The sequence below is a fragment of the Vombatus ursinus genome, unplaced genomic scaffold, assembly GCF_900497805.2.
Source record: "Vombatus ursinus unplaced genomic scaffold, bare-nosed wombat genome assembly UNPS02009205.1, whole genome shotgun sequence".
NCBI lineage: Eukaryota > Metazoa > Chordata > Mammalia > Diprotodontia > Vombatidae > Vombatus > Vombatus ursinus.
Genome location: NW_020948983.1, coordinates 59,818,892 through 59,840,124, shown reverse-complemented (window position 1 = coordinate 59,840,124; position 21,233 = coordinate 59,818,892). Strand labels below are relative to the sequence as shown.

At 38.6% G+C, this 21,233-nt stretch overlaps 1 protein-coding gene across 1 annotated transcript in view; it reads right to left on the bottom strand.

Annotated features, from left to right (window-relative positions):
- Positions 1 to 19,563, bottom strand: part of GLCE (glucuronic acid epimerase) — a 150,137-nt gene extending 130,574 nt beyond the window's left edge. Inside the window, exon 1 of the mRNA XM_027851846.1 lies at positions 19,399 to 19,563. The gene's annotated coding sequence lies outside the window, so the exon portion shown is untranslated. The remainder of the gene's footprint in view (positions 1 to 19,398) is intronic.
- Between the last annotated feature and the right edge of the window lie 1,670 nt (positions 19,564 to 21,233).

Sequence of the window (21,233 nt, the reverse complement as noted above, 5' to 3'; positions counted from 1 at the left end):
GCCCTGAGGTATGATTAAAACAGTGGCCTTGGTAGCTAAGTATGATTCCTTGAGATATGTATGATAGAGAATTGATTCATAGGATTTTAAAGTTCTTAGGAACATTAGGGATCATCTAGACCATATCACTTTGTACTCTGAACTTCTGTAGTAATTAGGTTATATCACTGCAATGGTCCATTTGGGTCTAACGAAGAAAGATGGCTCACTCAGTGGAACTTATTATGATATTTTGAGGTTAAAATAAAAGATACCCTGAGGACTTGTGCTATTTTGAAAAACATAGCCACTTGGGCTCCTTCAGTAAACATTGGGAATAAAAACAGCGTTTTGAGAGGCTTAATTAGGACCTGGTCAGACTGCAGATTAACTTGAGTGGTTCCTGAACTTTGGGGCTTAAATTGTTTATAAAACTATAAGGGAAACAAAAGAAGCTGACACCCTTAATGGAATACAATAGTATTCCATTACATTCATATACCACAGCCTGTTCAGCCATTCCTCAATTGATGGGCATCCCCTCAATCTCCAATTCTTGGCTACCACAAAAAGAGCTGCTATAAATATTTTTGTACACGTGAGTCTTTTTCCCATTTTTATGATCTCTTTGGGATACAGACCTAGAAGTGGTATTGCTGGATTAAAAGTATGCACAATTTTATAGCCCTTTGTCATAATTCCAAATTGCTCTCCAGAATGGTTGGGTCAGTTTACAACTCCACCAACAATACATTAGTGTTCCAATTGTCCCACATCTTCCCCAACATTTATCATTTTCCTGTTTTGTCATGTTATCCAATTTGATAGGTGTGATGTGGTACCTCAGAGTTGTTTTGATTTGCATTTCTCTAATCAATGGTGATTTAGAGCATTTTTTCGTATAACTATAGATGACTTTAATTTCTTCCTCTGAAAACTGCCTGTTCATATCCTTTGACCATTTATCAATTGGGGAATGATTTCTGTACTTATAAATTCAACTCATTTCTCTATATATTTTAGAAATGAGGTCTTTATCAGAGATACTGACTGTAAAAATTTTTTCCCAGCTTTCTGCTTCCCTTCTAATTTTGGTTGTATTGGCTTTGTTTGTGCAAAAACTTTTCAATTTCACATAATCAAAATCATCTATTTTACATTTCATAATGTTCTCTGTCTCTTGTTTGGTCATGAATTCTTCCCTTTTCCATAGATCTGACAGGTAAACTATTCCTTGCTCTCCTAGTCTGCTTATAGTATCAGATTTTTTATCTAAATTATGTACCCATTTTGACCTTATCTTACTATAGGGTGTAAAATGTTGGTCTATGCCTAGTTTCTGCCATACTATTTTCCAGTTTTCCCAGCAGTTTTTGTTAAATAGTGAGTTCTTATCCCAGAAGCTGGAGTCTTTGGATTTATCAAACAGTAGATTACCATAGTCATTGACTATTGTGCCTTGTATACCTAACCTATCCCACTGATCTACTACTGTATTTCTTAGTCAGTACCAAGTAGTTTTGATAATTGTTCCTTTACAACACAATTTAAGATCTGGTACAGCTAGGCCACCTTCCCTTGCATTTCTTTTCATTAATTCCTTCGATATTCTGGAACTTTTGTTCTTCCAGATGAATTGTTATTGTTTTTTCTAGCTCCATAAAATAATTTTTGGTAGTTTGATTAATATTGCACCGAATAAGTAATTTAGGTAGAACTGTCATTTTTATTATATTAGCTCAGCCTACCCATGAGCAACTAATATTTTTCCAATTATTTAGATCTGACTTTCTATCCCACTTTGTTATGGAAATGCTTGTTTTATTTCTTAAGTTCTGAAAAAATAAAGAAAAGAAATGCAGTCACTCAAATCTCTTCTAAAGCATTATTGCAAACTCCAAGTCTAGCTCTCTTCTAGTATGCCAGCCTGATTAGATAAAAGCTAGATTATTATCTCCCATTTTACAAATGAGGGAACTGAAGCAAAAAACAGAGAAATGACTTGCCCGTGGTCAGAACGCTAGTAAGTATCAGATTTGAACTTAGGTGTTCCAGAATCCAGGTCCAGCACTCTCTTCACTGTACCGCCTAGCTGCCTCTTAGGACAATGTACTGTTCTAAGTACTGATAATAAAAACACAAATAAAATATTTCCTGAATAAGGTATTAACAATTCAATAGCGGGGATAAAACAAATATATAAATAAATGTCATACAAGTTGAAATAAGATAAAATGAACAAGAGACATCCAAACCAAGTGGTGTGAGAGATTACAAAAACGAAAGATTTTTTTCATATGCATCTCCTTCCCCCAAATCCTGCTTTTCATTCTGACTTCCATATATCTGTCAATGGCACTAGCCTCTCATGTCTGAAACTTGTACTATCTTGAATTCTTCTTTCTCATTCATCTCTCATATAGTCACCAAAGTCCATTTTCTTGCAATCTCTTCCTGCTTTTTCTTGATATATTTCACTTTGACACAATCACTTCCCTATAAACAACTCTTCCACAGTATCATCCCACAAAAAGTTTTTAAAAATCATCCCATAAGCTATGTGCCATCTTTTGCAACTCCATTACCACCACCCTAGTATCTTAGTTGTTCTAAAAGTCCAAGGTTTAACTATCTGTCTCCCCCTTGCAGACCATCCTTTTAGACTGTTGCCACACATATTCTGGCAACATTCAATGTAAATGAAAATAGAAATCATTCAATGGGTTTTCTATTCCTTATAAATTAAAGTTCAAACTCATTTCCTCGACATTCAAGGCCCTATACATTCCAGCATCACTCTACCTCTCCAACCTTGTTTAATGTTTCCTTCCATGCCCTCTATGTTGTTACTCAAATATGCCTTTGCTCATGCTATTTTTCTCCCTTTTCTATATTAAATTTTGACCTATCCTTTAAAAAGCCAACTCAAATGCCACTTCTCCAGGAAACCTTCCCTAAGCTCCATAACTGAGAATGACTTTATTTTCCTCTAACCTCACTTGGCATTTAAAACACATTTTTGTGGAAATGGTATTTGTGCATGTAACTAAAATGCATTGTAAGTCTATATCTTATCTAAAATGTGTTTCTCTGCCTGCAGCTAGAACAATGCTTCGCACTCCAGTGCTTAATAAATGTTTGTTGAATCAAATTGTTAGGAGCCTTATGAAGATTGAATTGGTAGCAGTACAAAAAAATGGATTTGAGAGCAAAGACACTTAGACTAAAGCTAAAAATCTATCACAACAGTCCAGGTGAGAAGTAATAATGACCTGACCCAGGGTGGTAGCAGTAGGAGTGGCAAAGAGATTACTACAAAGGAAGCTATTTTTGAAATACAGTGGAGGTAGAATCCATAGGGATCTTGGAGCCTGGCTGATTAGAGGGGTGGGAACATTAACAGGTTCCAGGAAGTTAGGAGAAGGGCACTGAGTTTAGTCTGGGATAGATTATGTCTGAAGTACTGGTAAATGAATAGAGATAAAGCTATTCAGCAAGCAGCTGAGCTGGGGAGAGAATGGGGCTGGACATACACACTCCTACCTTACAGGATTGTTGTGAGAATGAAGTTAGTTAATATATAAATATATCTATATCTATCTATATATAAAGCACTTTGTAAACCTGAAAGTGCTATATAAAGTCTAGCTATTATTTGCAAATCATCCATAAAGAATTTACAACTGAAGCTTTAAGAGTGGATGAATATGCCAAAAAAGGGAACATAAAAATAAAAGAGGCCAGGGACAGCCAAGAAAGCTGCCCATATTGAAGGGGTAGAAGATGATGAAAAAAAGAAAGAGCAATCAATGAGACAGGGAGAACACTAGACGAACGTCAAGGAATTTGAGGGAAGAGAAAACATCAAGAAAGAAGGTGGTCTATAGTGTTAAAAGGATACAGAGAGATCAAGGAATATGGTAAATAATTTTTTTTTAATTTTGTTTATTAGGAGACTATTAATAACTAAAAATAAGTTTCAATAGTCTTATAAAATTAAATTTTATTTTAAATACATTTTATTTAATTTTTTTAAATGAACAAAAATCTTATTTCTCTCACCTCTAGCCCATTTGAAAAAGAGAAATGAAAACAAAATTCTTGCAACAAATCTGTATGGTCAAGTAAAACAAATATCCTCCTTGGATGTATCAAAAAATATACCTCATTGTTCACCCTAAGTCCATCACCTCTCTGTCAGGAAGGGAATACAGCATGTTTCACCATTGGTCCTCTGGAATCATGGTCACTGCATTGATCAGAGTTAAAGCTTTCAAAATTGTTTTTATAATAATAACATTATAGTATAAATTGTTCTTATTCTGCTTATTTCACTGTGAATCAGTTCATACAAGTCCTTCCATGTCACTTTGAAATTATCTTTTTTCCTGATTTCTTACACCACAATTTTATTTTATTACATATAAATCACAATTTGTTCAATCATTCCAAATGATAGACATCCCCTTAGTTTCCAGTTCTTTGTCACCACAAAAAGCTATTATAAAGATGTTTTTGTACATGCAAGACTTTCTTCTTTGGATCTCTGTGTTATAAATAGATCAATGCTCATTTAAAAAATTGTTTTGTTTTGGTTTTTTTCAATCAACAAAAATCCATCTTTCTTTTCTCCTCCCACCTCCTTCTCACTTGAGAAAACAAGAAAAAACTCCTTAGTGGAGACACGTATAGTCAAGCAACAAATTCCTACAATGACCAAGTCCAAAAAAAAAAATTGGGTAACTTTCTCTTCTTTCTTTTAAGCCCCTTGAGACCCACCAGCCTTAGTTTGCTTTGCTTAGAATTAATGCCTCCCTTAATCTATCTTCTTCTTACCCATGTTTTCTCCCCTTTCCCTTACACAGCAAACATGTTTATGTGTATGTATTCTTCCCGCCTTAAGACAGTTTAGATAAGAATGAATTCAAGTGTTACCTGTTCTTCCCACCCCTTCCTCCTTTAGTCTTCTACTTGCTGATTGATAACAATTCTGTGAGATAATTTTCCCCAGGCTTCTCAGTAACTTACGGCTCTTCCTGTTCCTTTCCATTCTTATAACATCATCAAAACAGCAGAACTACTACAAGGTCCTATCTAATTAGACCCTCTCTATGACCCCTGATGAAGAATTCTATGGAGACACTTGCATCATCTCCCCATATTAAAATATAAACAGTTTATCCTTGTTGAGTCCCTTATAATTGCTTAGTCATGTTTACTTTTGCTCTGTTTCTCTTGACTCCTGTGTTTTTATTTCAAAGTTTCTATGCAGCTCTGGTCTTCATCAAGAATGCTTTAAAGTTCTCTATTTCAGTAAAGACCACCCTCCCACCCACCACTCCCCCTACCTAGGATTATACTGTTTGGCTGGGCAAATTACTGTTGGTTGTAAGCCTGTATCTCTTGCCTTCTGGAATATTTTATTCCAAGCTCTCTACTCCTTTAATGTGGTAGTTGCTAAATTATGTAATCCTAAGGTTCTTCCTCAATTCTTTATAGCTGCTTACTTTTTCTTTGACCTGGGAATTCTGGATTTTGGCTATAATATTCCTGAGTTTGGAGGGAGAGATTTTTTTCAGGAGGTGACCATGGATTATTTTTTCATTTTTCTCTCTGGTTCTAAGAGACAGTTTTCTTTTATGATTTCCTGAAATATTTAGTCTATGGGTTGGGGGGGTCATAGTTTTCAATCAGATAATTCTTGAATTATCTTTTCTTGATCATTTTTCCAGGTCACTTGTTGTTACTATAAAATACCTTACATTTTCTTCTATTTTTTCAATCTCTTGATTTTTAGTATTTCTTAATGTCTCATGGAGTCATTCACTTCTTTTTAGTCTATTCTAATTTTCAGAGTGTTTGTTGCTTGGACAAGGCATTGTATCTTGCCAAGCTGCTAATTCTATTTCCAATTTTCTTCCAAACTTTTCTAATTTTTTTCTTCTAGCATTCTCATTTCATTTATAAAAAAAATTTTTAAACTTACAAAAAACAAAAAAAACAAAAAAAAACCTTGCAGCAGCAAAGGAGACCAGTTGGGAGGATAATGCAACAAGAGGTAATGAGGGCTTGAATTAAAGTGCTGGTTATATTAAGAGATAGGACAGGGAGGGTGCAATATATACCATGGAGGTAGCATATTTGTTCTCAGCCTCAACATTTGTGACTTTTGGCATCTTCATCTATAAGATGAGAAGGTTTGATCAGATGATTTCTAAGGTGCCTTCCATCTCTAAATTCTATGACCACCCAAACTCTATTATTGCCTTATATATACCACGAAGCAGGACATAGTTGTAAGGAAAACTTTTCTTTCTTTTTTATTGGGGGGGGGAAATTCACTCATTCTTAATGGGGGGAATGCAGATGGAGAAGAAAGAAAAGAACATAAGAGTAGAGGCAAAGACTATAACACTACATATTTTTGCCTTTATAGGACCAAATTCAATTGTCTAAAGTTACCTTATATAGTATAATACATCCTTAAAATACATCCTTACATAGCATAATACATATACTACATCTACCTCCTGCCTCAAGGCATGTCTTCACATAAGTTAGATGAGTTTATATAATTAGAAAACCTATAGGCCTTTCATGTAATAAAACATGTTTGCTTCATTCTTAAATGAGTTCTATAAAGAATAGCTTTTGCCACATCCATATTACTCTGTTAACTGAAAAGTCATTTAGTTTAATTGATCTCTATAGTTCATGGGCTAAAGAAAATAAAATTCAACATGTGTTTATATACTAAACTTTCAGTGTCATACTTTGTAAATGATATTAAAAATAATTTAAAATTTTAATGTAGATATTTTAAATGAAACTTCCGTTCCCATTTACCACATTATCCTATTATTCGGAATTTTCCAACAATTTCTTACTTCAGAAGAGAAAAAATCACCAGACTGGGTGTCAAGATAAAGGATTTAGGGCTAGAAGAGGCCTTAAAATTCATCTAGTTCCATCTCTTTGTTTTATAGATGAAGAAACTAATCCCCAGGGGGTGACATGATTTACCCACCATCACCAAGGTAGAGATCTGAACTGCAGTCCCAAATTGGCTGCCACCCACATGTAGGACTTTGGACAAAATACCCTCATCTCTCAATCTCAATTTCCTTGGTTGTAAAACAAGGAGTTGAGACAAGATAACTAAGGTCCCTTCCAGCTCTGACAAGGAAGCAGAGCGGAAGTGACAGCTGAGGAAGTTATTTAAGGATGAGCAAGAGTCAACAGAGGTAAAGAGGAAAAGAATTCCAGGCACAGGAAATTTTCTAAAACAACGGAAAGGTAAGTAAAGTATAAGACTACAAGACAAAGATGGCAACAACATTAAAGGAAGTGTAATATGAGAAACTGCTGGAAAAGCAGATGCCAGATTATGAAGAAGCTGAAAGCTCCTTCAGGCAAATACAGATTGTGTTGGTTTTTCTCCCCTCCACTACGTTCCTCTCTATCATCCTTCTAAACCCAGAAACCTAAAATGGCTCACCATACTTCACCCCTCTTATAAGTCTGAGCATCTCCCTAAAGTTCTATTCTTGGTGATCTCGCTGACTTCTACGGTTTCAAGGATCATTTCTACACAGATGACTCACAAATACATTCAGCTCCAATCTCTTTAAGCTCCAGCTCTGTATTTCCAACTGGCTGCCAGAACTGGATTTGTATGTCCAACTGGATTTTCCACCAGCACCTCAAATTCAATAAATCCCAAAATGAACAACTCCAACACAACAAACATTAAGCACCTACAACTACAAACATTTTATATACTTTAATCTCATTTAAGCCTTCACAAGCACCTTGTGAGATATGTACTGCAGGTATTATTAGATTCATTTCAAAGACAAAGAAACTAAGTAACAGTCAGGGAAATTAAATAACTCGCCCATGGTCACACAGCTAATAAGTGTCAAAGATAGGATTTGAACCTACCTCTTCCTAATGCCCAGCTTCTGCTGTAAATCTACTCTTTCTTCTGGTTCCTCCATTCCTTCTCAGGAATCTAAGCTTATTATCACGGTCATCTTTGACTCGTACCCTCTACCTCATCTCACTTCTATCAGTTGTCTAACCTCATCACTACGCCTCCACAATATGTCTTACGCCTGGTCCCCTTCCTTCTGCTTCCTTCTCTAAATTCCACGGTCACCCCTCTAGAGTTCAAGGCTCATCCCCTTTTGCTTATTCTAATAACTTCCCAACTGGTCTCATTGCTGCTAGCCCCTCCCACTTCCTAATTCATACTGTCTGATGACTTCAAAAATCATCTTCCCAAAGCACAGGCCTGACTCTGGTCCTTAGTTCAAAAATCTTTAGCATATCCCCATTTGCCTTTAGGGGAAAAAATACAAATACTTTAGGTCCTATACTACCTTGTCTCAACCTACTTTTCTAGACTTACCTCACATTCCAGCTTTGTATACTTCAGGGAAACTAGACCACTGAGATGGCCCCTATCCTTCACTTTCCCACGTCCATCTACCCTGGCTATTCCTCACACACAGAATGTACCCAGTTCTCCCTTTTGAAATCCTTCAGTGAAGAGAACAGTCTGATCTTTCTTAAACAACCGAGTCACTTGGAAGCCAATAACCTCCTAAGTTTCATCTTTTTATACAGACTGGGTATTTTTTTAGAAGATGTGGGGGAGACTACCACATGAAAGGAAAACATTTTACTTTAAGGAGGATACTTATGCCATCATATTTCAGAAGGACTCCAAATACAGTCTGTGGCATTTCCAAAACAAGAACTAATTAAATTCCTGTTTCCTTTGGGAAAATGAACTTGGTTTGTTGTTGTTTTTAACAGAGCACAGACTCTGTAGTCAGAGGACCTGGGTTCAAATTCTGCCTCCACTGTTTGCTATGGGACCTTGAACAAATCCCTTTGCTTCGCTGTCTCATCTTCCTCATCTGTAAAAGGAGGTAGCTGGACTAGATGGCCCCTGAGGGCCCTTTCAGTTCCAGGTGTATAATGCAGATTACGTATTGGCATTATATGTGTCATGTATGTATGTGTGTGTGTATATATATGTACATATGTATATATCTATATCTATCTTTCTATCTACAGTCATCCCTCAACATTCACAGGGTTCACATTCATAGTTTGGGTTATTCATGGATTGGCCATCAATAAACTAAATGGGAATTTTTGGAGATTTGTGGTGCACTTTGGAAAATTGCAGACAATGCACATATGTAAAGAAAAAAATTAGTAAGTCACAAATGCATAAATAGTGTATATTATTAATCTATTTTACCATTTACTACCATAACATACATAAATTTATTATAAGCAGCTAAATTTTGTTAAAAGTGCACTATGTGCTACGCACTCTCTTTGGGATTATCTTCTCTTCATCTCTCTACCATCCAGACTCAGTCACATGATTTTTCTCCCACAGTGATCATTGTATCTTGTGTTTTTCAAAGGAGAAGGAAACCTACGAAGTACTTGCTGTAGCTACTTTGTGGCTTTGAATACTGCATAGTGTGCAGATCTGATCTGTCTCCCGTAGAAACTGCAACTTTTTTTTATAGGTGCAGTGTTGTTTTACTTGTTTTTTTTTGTGTTAAATAAATATGATCAGAATTATTAAAAATAAAGGTTTGGGTGGGGCCTAAAGTTACAGTTTTTCATATTCACAGGGGTCCTGTGCCCCTAAGCCCCATGAATGTAAAGGGACTATACTATATATAATACATATTATATGTGCCAGCTCCAATAAAGCAGTATTACCTAGCGGAAAGAGCATGGAAATGTTAATTAGGAAGTTTGAATTCTAATGCCAATTATAAACCCACTTATTAGCCGTGAGTCCTTGGACAACTCCTTTTTTCTTTCTAAGCCTCAGTTTCCTCATCTGCAAAAACAGGGAGAACTACTCTATAGAAGACCTCCAACATGCTTACCAGTTCTAACATCTTAAGAAACAGAAACAAAAAAGATACAGGAAATACATATTGCTATGGGTTGCTGCCAGAACCCAATAAAATTTGTAGACTTAAATAAAAGGGTCAGGTGAGGTCAGTCAATTAATGTTTACTGAGGGCCTACTGTGTGGCAGGCACTGTGCTAAGGGCTAAGTATACAAAGAAAGGAAAAAGACAGTCCCTGCTTGCAAGGAGCTCACACACTAATAGAAGACGTCACAGTTTAAGGAGAAACCTACATTTCACAAGGAATGGGACAGCAAGCACATACCTGTCCTGTCAGGAACTACTACACATTCCCTGAGGCCCCAATTCCCTAAGAGCAAGGGGTCAACTCCCACACCAGCAGCAAAGGGAAGAGGCTACAGGGCAGAAATGACGAGAGGTCCATGGAGCAGACTAGAACCAGAACAGAGGTGATGACATGCCAAGGATGAAGGGCCAAGCCAGAGCACAGGCACAGAATGACTTTTGGGTGGGCTGCTGGCCAGGAGGAGCTGAGCAGTTCAGAGCTTTGTAGAGCTAGAATGGTACAACTGCACACACAGCAGAATGACTTACAAGAGTTCTAAAGGCCACAGCTCATGGCTGGCATACAAGTTTCTAGGTGGGAACCTGGAAGGGGGAAAGTTTTCTCCCCAAACAAGAACAAAATAGAAATAAAATATGGCAGAATGGTTGCTCGGAATAGCAGGGAAAAAAATCCATTTCTGTTTCACATAACACTTTTGCTGATTGTATTATACACTCAGGTTTCTGTTAGCAAAATAATAACCGAATATCTGGACCCCCCTCCACCCAGTTGAATTTAAAAGTTCCTATTTTCATAGTGGGGGTTTCAAGCCACATGGTATATACCTACAAAAAAAAAAATGCTCCCTCACAAAAAAGGAATCCAAAGTTTTTGAGGAGCTAGTGTTGTCTGGCCCAGGGGCAACATATAAAGCACTAAAAAAATGTGGATTGTTGTTATTATACTGAGTTAATTGGTTACCTTAGTGGTAGAAGTGAGGCAGTGACAGATGGAGCCACTAGAGGGCAGCTGAAAAACAAGAAAAGATACAGCAGATAATAAACTATGTAATATTCAAGTGAAGGTTTCAGGGATCCCTCTGTGATGCCAAGGATAGAGAGCCAAACCAGAGAACAGGCACAGAAGGACTTCTGGGTGGGCTGCTGGCCAGGAGGAATTGAGTGGTAGAGCTTTGTAGAATGCTACAACTGCAGACACAGCAGAAAGATAAGCCAAAGAAGAGACTTGACAAAATACAGAAGTATGCTGCCGGACACAAAAAGAGGCTAGGTGAGGATAAAAGCTAGACCAAATACTGATCAAGGAGACTGACATCAAAATATGGAATCACACCACAATCATAAAGACCCAGAGCCCAGGTCAAAGTATAAAGCCAAGGTCCAAACACCAGGGACATTTAGTAAGGTCAAGGTTGTGCAGGCATGTGATAAGATAAAGCCTGGATCTGTGATTTTCACTGGTATGGGAACTCCCAGGTGAGGAAATTCTCCTTACCAATACAGATTGGAACCTTTTCTGAATACTCTAAGAGAGCTGCCCAGAGCACTAAGCAGTCAAGCGACTGGTCCAAGGTCACAGTGTTACATGCCAGAGGCCAGGCCTTTCTGGCTTTGAGGCTGGTTCTGTCTACTTTGTCACAAATACCTTTCTAGATATTTTGGATAATTCAGTCAATAATAAAAAACTAATCTCTGTTCGCAGTAAAAATTTTCAAGTCAGTAACATATGATGAATCTGAATAAGCAATAGATTCAAGAAAATATTCCGAAATAGGACAATAAATAGAATGGAAGAAAGAAACCAAAGGCAACCTCAAAATTGTGCTTCTAAGGATATAGAGCTTAAGAGAAAACTCAAAGACCTTTTCCAAAAGTACGAAAGATCCAAAGCATATAAATAATCTCTCTGATTCTTGTTGCTCAAATCTACATCATATTCCAGTGCTGTTCAAGTGGTGCTCCAAAAGGCCTTTATTAAAGGGAAAAAGAAAAAAGGAAAAAAAAAAGAAAACCCCAGATCTTTATAACAGGTTGTATAACAGAAAAAGAACTGAAAATCTGACATACCTTAAAGAAAATTTTATTTTACAAAGGCACAGTATATAAAAAGAGCCACCTTTTCATCTCTTAAGCTATCAAGTTTTATTTGGGGGAGGGTGAAAGATAGGAGAAGCCCCTTTAATTTTATTTTCAATTGTTCAGGTTTTCATTGTGTTCATGGTTTTGGTACAATTTCCATGACTTCACTAAGAAGCTATAAAGGGGTGGTTAAAGCCATTTGAACACAGCATATAAAGATATTTGACTCTCAGACTACCTTTTTCCTTAAACTTTCTTCCTTCCTCTCCCTCTCCCTCCCCCTCGACCCCTTGATGGTTGCTGTTCTGTGATATTTCAGAAGTTTCCACAAAATATTATTCATTTTCAAAAATTTGGCTTTCCTTATTGAAGCAGCACTAAGTCCAATTGTCAAAGAATCAATTCAATAATAAAAAGAGCTAAGGCCACTTGTCTTATAGAAAATTACTGCCAAATGCTGCCAGATCCTGCTTTTCTTCTTTCTGGGCCATTAGCCAGATAACAATCATTTTTAGGTCCTTTTTAATTTTTAGCCCTGTAATCTAACGCCCAATACCATATCTGAGACAGCTCTCCCCACGAAGCAGGTTAGTGAACTTTCTCCCACAACTCAGATAATGTTTTGGACATTAAAATCTATAATATGACCTTTGTTCAAGTGAAAGGAGTTCTTCCTTGTGACTTTCACTTTAGTGATATAGTAGATGAGCTTTAGTTGTTTCAAATGATTTCTAAAAATCATCTTCACTTAATTTCTACTAACCAGTATGACTTGAAAAGTTTACAACATGGCAAAACTGATGAAGCATTTAAAAATACTGAAATGGATTAGATAACAAACTTGTTAACCAACAACACTGAAGGAAAATTTACAAACTTCTCTTTAAGGAAATCCAGACCTAAATAACTGGAGGAGGTTAGGTAAGTTGAGCCAATAAAAAATGACAACACTATCTCAATTAATTTACTACTAATCACATTACTGAAGGATTACTTTATAAATCTATAAAAAAGACAATTCACCTGGAAGAACATGAAGTCAAGGGAAACAATAGGGAAAAAAGTAGGAAAGAAGAATCTAGTAGTACCACAGATCAAACTTCACTACAAGATAATCATCATCAAAACAATTTGGCAATGGCTAAGAAATAGAGAAGCTGATCAATGAAACAGAGTAGACTCAGAACATAGAAAAGCAAAAGAACATAGTACCCTAGTTAGTATTTGATAAACTGAAAAACCCCAGTTACTGAGTTAAGAACTCACTATTTGAAAAAACTCGTGAGGAAGACTGGAAAGAAGTCTGGCAGAAATTAAGAACAGACCGATACCTCACACCATATACAAAGAGAAACCTAATGGACACATGACTTAAGACATAAAGGGTGACATAAATTAGAGGAGCAAGGAAGAAATTACCTTTCAGATCCATGGACAGGAGGACAGTTCATAACCAAACAAGGGATATAGGAGATTACAAAAGAGAAAACAAATAATTTTGGTTACAGAAAATTAAAAAGGTTTTGTACAAACACAATCAATTAAAATTATAAGGGAAGCAAGTAATGGGGGAGGGGGAGAACAAACTTGACAGCAAGTTTCTCTGACAAAGGTTCATCTTCAAGATATGTAAGGAATTGATTCAAATGTTTAAGAATAGAAGCCATTCCTCAACAGAGAAATGGTCAAAGGATATAAATAGGCAGCTCTCAAAGGAAGAAATCCAAGTTATCAACAGCCATATTTTTAAAAAAAATGCTTCAATATCCTTTAAGAGAAATACAAATTACAACTCTGTGGTTCCACTATAGCCCTTAGTGGGGTACCTCCTGAACATAGCTCATAGTAGCCACTTATTAAAGGCTAGTTAACTAACATTAGCAATCAGTGGTACCAGAGGTAGGATCCATGTATTCTGACCCCAAATTAAATGCAAATAACTGGGAGGGCAGGGGGGATCTACTCTTCTCACCGCTAGAAGTTAATGAGTGTGCTCTTTTTTGCAGGGTACCTGGCACATAACAGGTTCTTAAATGGATGTGGACTATTTGATTTTGTCTCTCTCTTCCACATGCTGAGAGGAGTTAATATATTAAGGTGGATAAGTAGGCAAAGCAGGAGGAGAAAAAAAAAATCACATTAAGAATTTAATGTTGCTTGTTTTAAAGAAGAAAAACATAAGTACGGTGATATGGGGATGCATTCTGTGAAGTTTGGATTCAATTAAAGTGCTGCACTTGAAGACCTGGGGGGTTACATGTGGCTTCAAGGTCGAAGGTTCTCCGCTCCTAAGCTAACAAAATCTTATGCTGCAAACAAGTTTCAAACATTTTAGTACATTAGGAGATGTTTTTATAGTATATAATTAACATCATTATCTTTACCTAATCAAGCAGGTATTCATGACCTATGTGGCCAATGCAAGGCTAAGGATGAAAATATGTTATGATGGGAATACAAAACTAACAAAGGCAAAAACGAACAATTAAGTACTAAACCTGAACAGTGAAGCAGACTATGGTTAGTGAAGATTTCCTAAGCAGGTAGGTGAAACCATCTGCTAAATGTCACGTCCCTTTTCAGGCCTCAATTTTCATGACCCCTGTCACATTTCACACTGTTGACCAGCACGTCCTTCTTCAAATTCTCCCTTTTTTCAACTTGTGACCCTAGATCATCCTGGTTCTTTTTACCCCAGTGATCCTGAATGCTCTAAAAGCTGTCCTTCAATCTCTTTACTGTGATCAAGATAGATTTGGAACCTAGATCTTTGGGTTCTACTTCCAATTCCAATGGAGAGAACTGGGTTTAAGTATCTTTTACACTTGAAAATTATGTGACCATGAACAAATAACTAAATGTCTTGAAGCTCTACTTTTCTCGTTTGTAAAGTAGGGAAAATACCTTTCATATCTACTTTACAGAATTAATAGGGTAATTAAATGAACCTATGTGTGCAAGACAGAGAGGTGTCCAATTGAAGGCCCTAACTAGATTAAAATGTAATTGAGATGTGTTTAACAAAATAGATAAAATTATTATGCAACACAGGTAATGTGAATTTGTGATTTTCTAAGTCAATGTATGTTTCTATTTGAGTTTGACAGCACTGATGTAAAGGATTTTATAAATTTTAACATGGCAACTAGGTGGCATAATGGATAGCATGCTGGGCCTGGAGTCAGGAAACCCCAAGTTCAAATCCAATCTCAGACATTTACTAGCTCTGTGACTCTGGGCAAGTCATTTAACCCTGTTTGCTTCAGTTTCTTCATCTGTAAAATGAGCTGGAGAAGGAAATGGCAAAGCACTCCAGTATCTCTGTCACGAAAACCCTAAATGGAGTCACAAAGAGTTGGACATAACTGAAACAACAACATTAAAGTATCCTATTAATGTTATTAACAATAATAATGGGCATGCCCCCAAAGTTCCCTCTCCAGTTACATTTTTTCCCATAACAAGTTCAATTCATGTCTGCCTCATTAGCCCCATACTCCTTTCTAAGATCCAGTATCATATCTCTACTTGCTGCCTGTTTCCACTTAAATGTCTTGACAGCTATTCAAAGTACAAACTCAACATACTTCCTCCAAAACTACCCCACTGAATTTTTTATAAGTTAGCAAAGTATGATGGGGAAAAAAATTACTCAACCTTAAGTTAGAAAGATTTGGGTTCAAATCCCAAATCTAACACTGACTAGCTATACCATTATGAGCAATTCACTTAATCTTTTCTTCTTCCTCCATACATAATGGGAAATCCCTGTATCACACTTCAAAGGCTTGTTCAGAGGATCAAAGACTAAAAGCTGGAAGAGACCTTGGGTCCTCTAGTCTAGGCCCCTCCTTTACAGATGAGGACACTGAGGTTCAAAGAGCTAAAGGGACTGGCCCAAGATCACCCAGGTTCTAAGTGGCAAAGCTGTTTCTGAACCCAAGTTTCAAAATCCTGCACACATGCTCAGAAAGAAAGTACCTGAGGAACCTTAAACGTAGTGGGCATCTATTTAAAAAAAAAAAGTACTTCACATATAAAGTATTATTTGATTTGTACCCTACCAGGTACATATCCTACCAGGATAAGTACTATAGGTTTTATTCTCATTTTATAAATAAAGAAACCTAGGCTCAAAGAGTCTAGTAACTTAACCATGTTCATTTACCTGGGAAATTGTCAGTCAAGGTTCAAATTCAGGACTTTCCTGAAGGCAAGTTCAACACCCTTCCCACTAAGTCACACTGAATTACACAAAACCAATTTCATCTTAAGAAAAAACTGCAAGTCAAAAAGGAAATAGGACTGTTATTCATCTGCCATCTGTTTACCTTTCTACCCATAAAGACTGCATACTATTTATAACGGGAAAATTACCTTATGATGTTCAACTGTAAAGGCAGCTTGTGTAGTGGATGGAGGCTTCATCTACGAGAATGGAAGATTAAGGGTAAAGCCCCAATCTCTGACCATACTGGTTGTGGGACCCACATCCACATATCAAGCCCACCATGCAACTCTAAAACTAAGTTGCAGGGAAGGTGCATTAGAAAAGGTTGGTTCCTCATAGGGGTTAACTTACCAATTAAATCTCAAAGCTGATCTTAAACCCCACTCATTTCCACTTCTGTTTTGTTTTTTTTTTTAATTCAGAGGATATTGCTATTTCTTTAGGCACTACCATTTTAGAAACTAGATTAAAACAAAAAAAAAACTTCATATCTTATTCATAAAAGATTTTAAAAATGTATATATAGATGCATATATTGTTTAAATGAACAAATTTTATTCATGTAAACTTTGCTTTATTAAGACAATAAAGATGCAAGTCCTAATTATCTCTTGCAAGAATATCATTTCAAGTCCAAATATTAACAATTAAGAATATCCAACAAAATAACGAAGACCTAAGATTTAATTTTAAACAATCAAATGCATGTGTATGTGTTTTAAATATTAATTCTCTAACACTGAAACTGAAACTTCCCCTTTAAGAAAACGTTTTAAACAAAAATTTTCCTTATTGAACATATATAAGTGGGACTAAAAAGGTTTAACTCAGACTTAAAACTATTCCTTATCTCATTAGTTTTTATAACTAAAAAGTTTATTTCAAAATCTTGATTGGGCACTCACTGAATTAACCATTTAAATTTACAATGCCTTTTCCCCCTTAAATGTGAAATATACATTCTATACAAGAAACTTTCGATCAACTTCAAGTTCTAAATAGATGGCTTTTTGCTTTAAAAAAAAAAGGCACTAAAACAATACTTTTTATTCCTATAGAAAACATACCAATCCCAACAACAATGCAAAATGGACTAGAAAACATTCATACCATTTATGAAATACCATAAAGCAGCAGTTCTCAAAATATTAGTCCACAAGACCATTTCTGGGGTCCCTTAGGTCAAAATTCTTTTCATAATAACACCAAAATGTTTTAATTTTTAACATGGTAAATATTGATAGACATATTCCACAAAAGCAAAAGCTCTTCGAGGTCCTCAATTATTGAGAGTGTTAAGAGGTCCTCAACCAAAAACTTTGAGAACTCCTGCCTTAGTAATTTCCCTTATTTCAATTCGAGGACTAAACAAAAATCAACATCATGCGGAAAGACAATATACTCTTAACTGTTGAGGGAATGAATTGTTCTAATTAACGGAAGTATCACATATATAACACTGTGATGACCAATTCTCAAAGAATTAAAACATTTTTTTCTTCAAAAAAAAAAAGCCCAATAATGAAATTCCATTGAACCTAATTCAATCTTTCTCTAATGAGTCTAATAGCATCATTACAAGCATTAGTTAGTTATATAGTACTGGAGATGCAGAAGAGCTAACTGATTACTATAACAACCTGAAAGCTGCATGAATTAATTTTTTGAGCAAGTCTCTTGAGTTTGTTTACTGGACATTACTCCTGCTTTCATAAAAGGCTCACTTATTTTTAAAAATTCTAGTTAGGCTCTCTCATTGTTCGGATTGTGAATAAGCAGTTATCTTACCTCATATTCATTTGCAAAAATGGCCTATAACTATCTCACAGTTATAAAAACCATTCAGACATTGCTGGGGAAAACCGAAGGCTTAAAAGTAATGAATATTACTGCAAACTTTTTGCTACTAACCACTTTTTAAAATAGATTTTCTGTTTTTCTTCCATCTTACCAAATAATTTCCAAGAACCAGGATCATCCTGGATGCGCTTTGAATTTTCCAAAACCCAGAGCCACTGAACTGTGACACTTGTAACTGCCACTAAGAAAAAAAAAATGCTAAAGCAGGTAAGACTTGGCAGGTCTCATATTCGTCTATTTACCCAAATTTCAGGTTTGCCCTATTAGGGGCAGTAAATGCAGTATTTATTTTCTGTCACGCCACACTTCACTCTGGGGTTTATTTTTCCTCCGGTGCAATTTCTTCTTTAAACAGAGCCAAACAAACAAAAACAAACAAACAAACCCACCAGGTAATCTTTTTATTTAGTTGCACATTAAGTCAGAATAGCCACCACAAAAAAACACTTTGCAAATTCCGGAGAGTGCCTTCCACTTAAATTAGTCAAGAAAAACCTCGAAAGAAAATCTCGTGTTTAAGTGATGGCTTTCTAGTCATCCTTAAAGTTCCTAAAACGGGCTTTCCCCTTCTTTTTCTTTCTTTTTTTTGGTTGCTGGCTCTAAATCTTTAATCTGTTAACCAGCAGGAAGCAACAGCATCACTCAGCCGCCCCGGACTTTTGCTTTTGAACCCCTTCTCTAGGCGTGTATTTCCAAGGCTCGCCCCGGAGCGCGTCCGGCCAGAGCGCTCGCTTCCTTGGCCCTGGACACTGCGCCCCACGCCCAGAACACCTGGCCCGGGGAGCCCGCCCGAGGCTCTGCTCCGACCCCTTGGGGGTCTACTCACGCAAGGCGCTGCAGCCCCCGGGGTTCCCCTAAAGGATCCCCGGTGGCACGGGGGGAGCAGAGAAAAGAAAACCTCGAAAACCGGACCCCCGGGTTCTCCTTTACCTGGGGTGGGGGCGGCCCCTGTCCCGGACGCGGCATGGGATGCCCCCAAGTCCCGGAGCTCCGCACGCCCCCCCGACCTCCCTCCCCGGGAGCCAGCCCCGAGCAGCCCGGGCACCCTCCACACTCGCCTCCCCCACAGCCCAGGCGGAAGCCCGTGAAGCCGCCAACCGGAGCTGGGACCCGCTAACCTGCCCCCGGAGCCCGCGCTGCCGCCTGCCCCCGGGCGCCCGGGCTGGCTCGAGGGCTGTCAGCGGCAGCGCGGTCCTTCACCCCGGCTGCTCCCTTTCCCCGCCCGCCCCCGGCCCCGGCTTCCCGGCTTCCCGGCTCCTCCTATACCTGAGCCTCTCCGGAGAGCGAGCGAGAGCAGTGAGGAGCCCCGGCGAGGAGGAGGCGGAGGAGGGGGCGGCCCAGGCCTGCGGCTGCCGCAGCTCACTCCGGCTTCTCCGCGAGGAAGCGCCCGGCTGAGCAGAAATTTCCCCGCTCCGCCCGCAGCCTAGAGACCGAGCCCCACTAGCCAGCCGTCGCCACCACCGCGGCCGCCGCTCTTCCCGCGAGATCCCAGCCCGGGGAAGGGGCAGAGAGAGCGGGAGTAGGCGGGGAAATTGGATCGACAGGCTCGCTTACCAATCAGCGACGAGTCTAGGGAAGGCGGGACTCGGAACCTCCTCCCGCCAATTGGAAAAGAGGAGAGGCGGGGCCACCTCCCTCCAATAGGGTTTCGTGAGAAGGTGAAATTGAAGGGGGTGGGGATAGGTAGTTGACAATAAGAGGCGGGAGAGAGGTACCCCATTGTAACAGAGTAAACCAGTCAGGTAGTTGAACTTGAGGTTGGAGCTTCTAGGCCGCCGTAGACACACCTGAGGCTCCCGGCGTGATGCGTCCCAGAGTAGCCTGACAGCTGCCTTCTATGCGTCTTAAAATAAGACTTTGTTTCCCCTGTCTTCTTCCCTCTATAAAGCTCCAGCCGCGACCCCCACCCCGCCCATCGCTGACCCCCGCCCCAACCCGGAGCCAATAAGCGGGGCCATTGTTCTTTCCCGCCTGGCCTACGACCCACTCTTTGTCTATCTCTTTCGCCTTCTAAGGCTCCTCCTCACCTGCCCGGGCATCTGCACTGCCCTGGCCCCACCCCAGGCGCCTGCACAGCCTTGCCCGGGCTTCTCTCAGGGGTGCCGAGCCCCGGATTTGCTCTTGGGAGATTCCCCTTACTCTCCTCATTCTACGTTCTTGGTCCTTTGCTGCTCTTCGTTACGAGAGGGTGACCACCCCTGGCCGCCCCCTCTGTCTCTCATTGCCCCCTGGAGCCTGAGCCTCCTCGAGATTGCAGCATCAAGGGATGTCAGAGCTGAAAGGGACCATAGAGACCTGATTTGACAGAGGAGGAAATGGATGCCCTCTTTCTTCTAACCCTACATTTTCATCTTCCCAGGAGTTCTTAACCTTTTTGCGTGTGTGTAGGAAGTACCTTTTAGTAACCTAATGAAACCTATGAACTCCTCAGAACAATCATTTTAAATGAATGAAATAAAGTACACAAGGTTCCTAAGGAAAACGATCTTATTGAATAATACTATTATCAAAACGTAGTTGATAGAGTGCTGTACTTGGAGTCAGGAAGACCTGAGTTCAAACACAGCCTCTGCCACTTATTAGCTGTGTGACCCCTAGGCAAGTCACTTCACCTGTTTGCCTCAGTTTCTGTATCTGTGAAATGAGGGTAATAATAGCAGCTTCCTTCCAGAGTTGTTGTAAGGATCATTGTAAAGCACTTTGCACAATACCTGAGACATACTAAGTGCTACTATGTAAATGTTAGTTGTTATCATCATCATCATCATCATCATCATCATCATCATTGGACAGTGCTGGACTTGGAGTCAGGAAGCCCTGAGCTCAAATCCTGCCACAGACATGCACTAACTGTATGACCTTGGGGAAGTCACTTAACTGCTCTTGGCCTCAGTTTCCTCATCTGTAAAATGGGGATAATAGTACCTACTTCACAAGGTTGTTGTGAGGATCAAATGAGACACTGTATGTATTTTGTAAACTTTAAAGTGCTATATATGCTAGCTATTATTATTATAAAAACAAGTTCACAGACCCCAAGTTAGGAAACACCGATCTCCTAATCAATCAGTAGACAATTAAATGCCTACTATGTGCCAGGC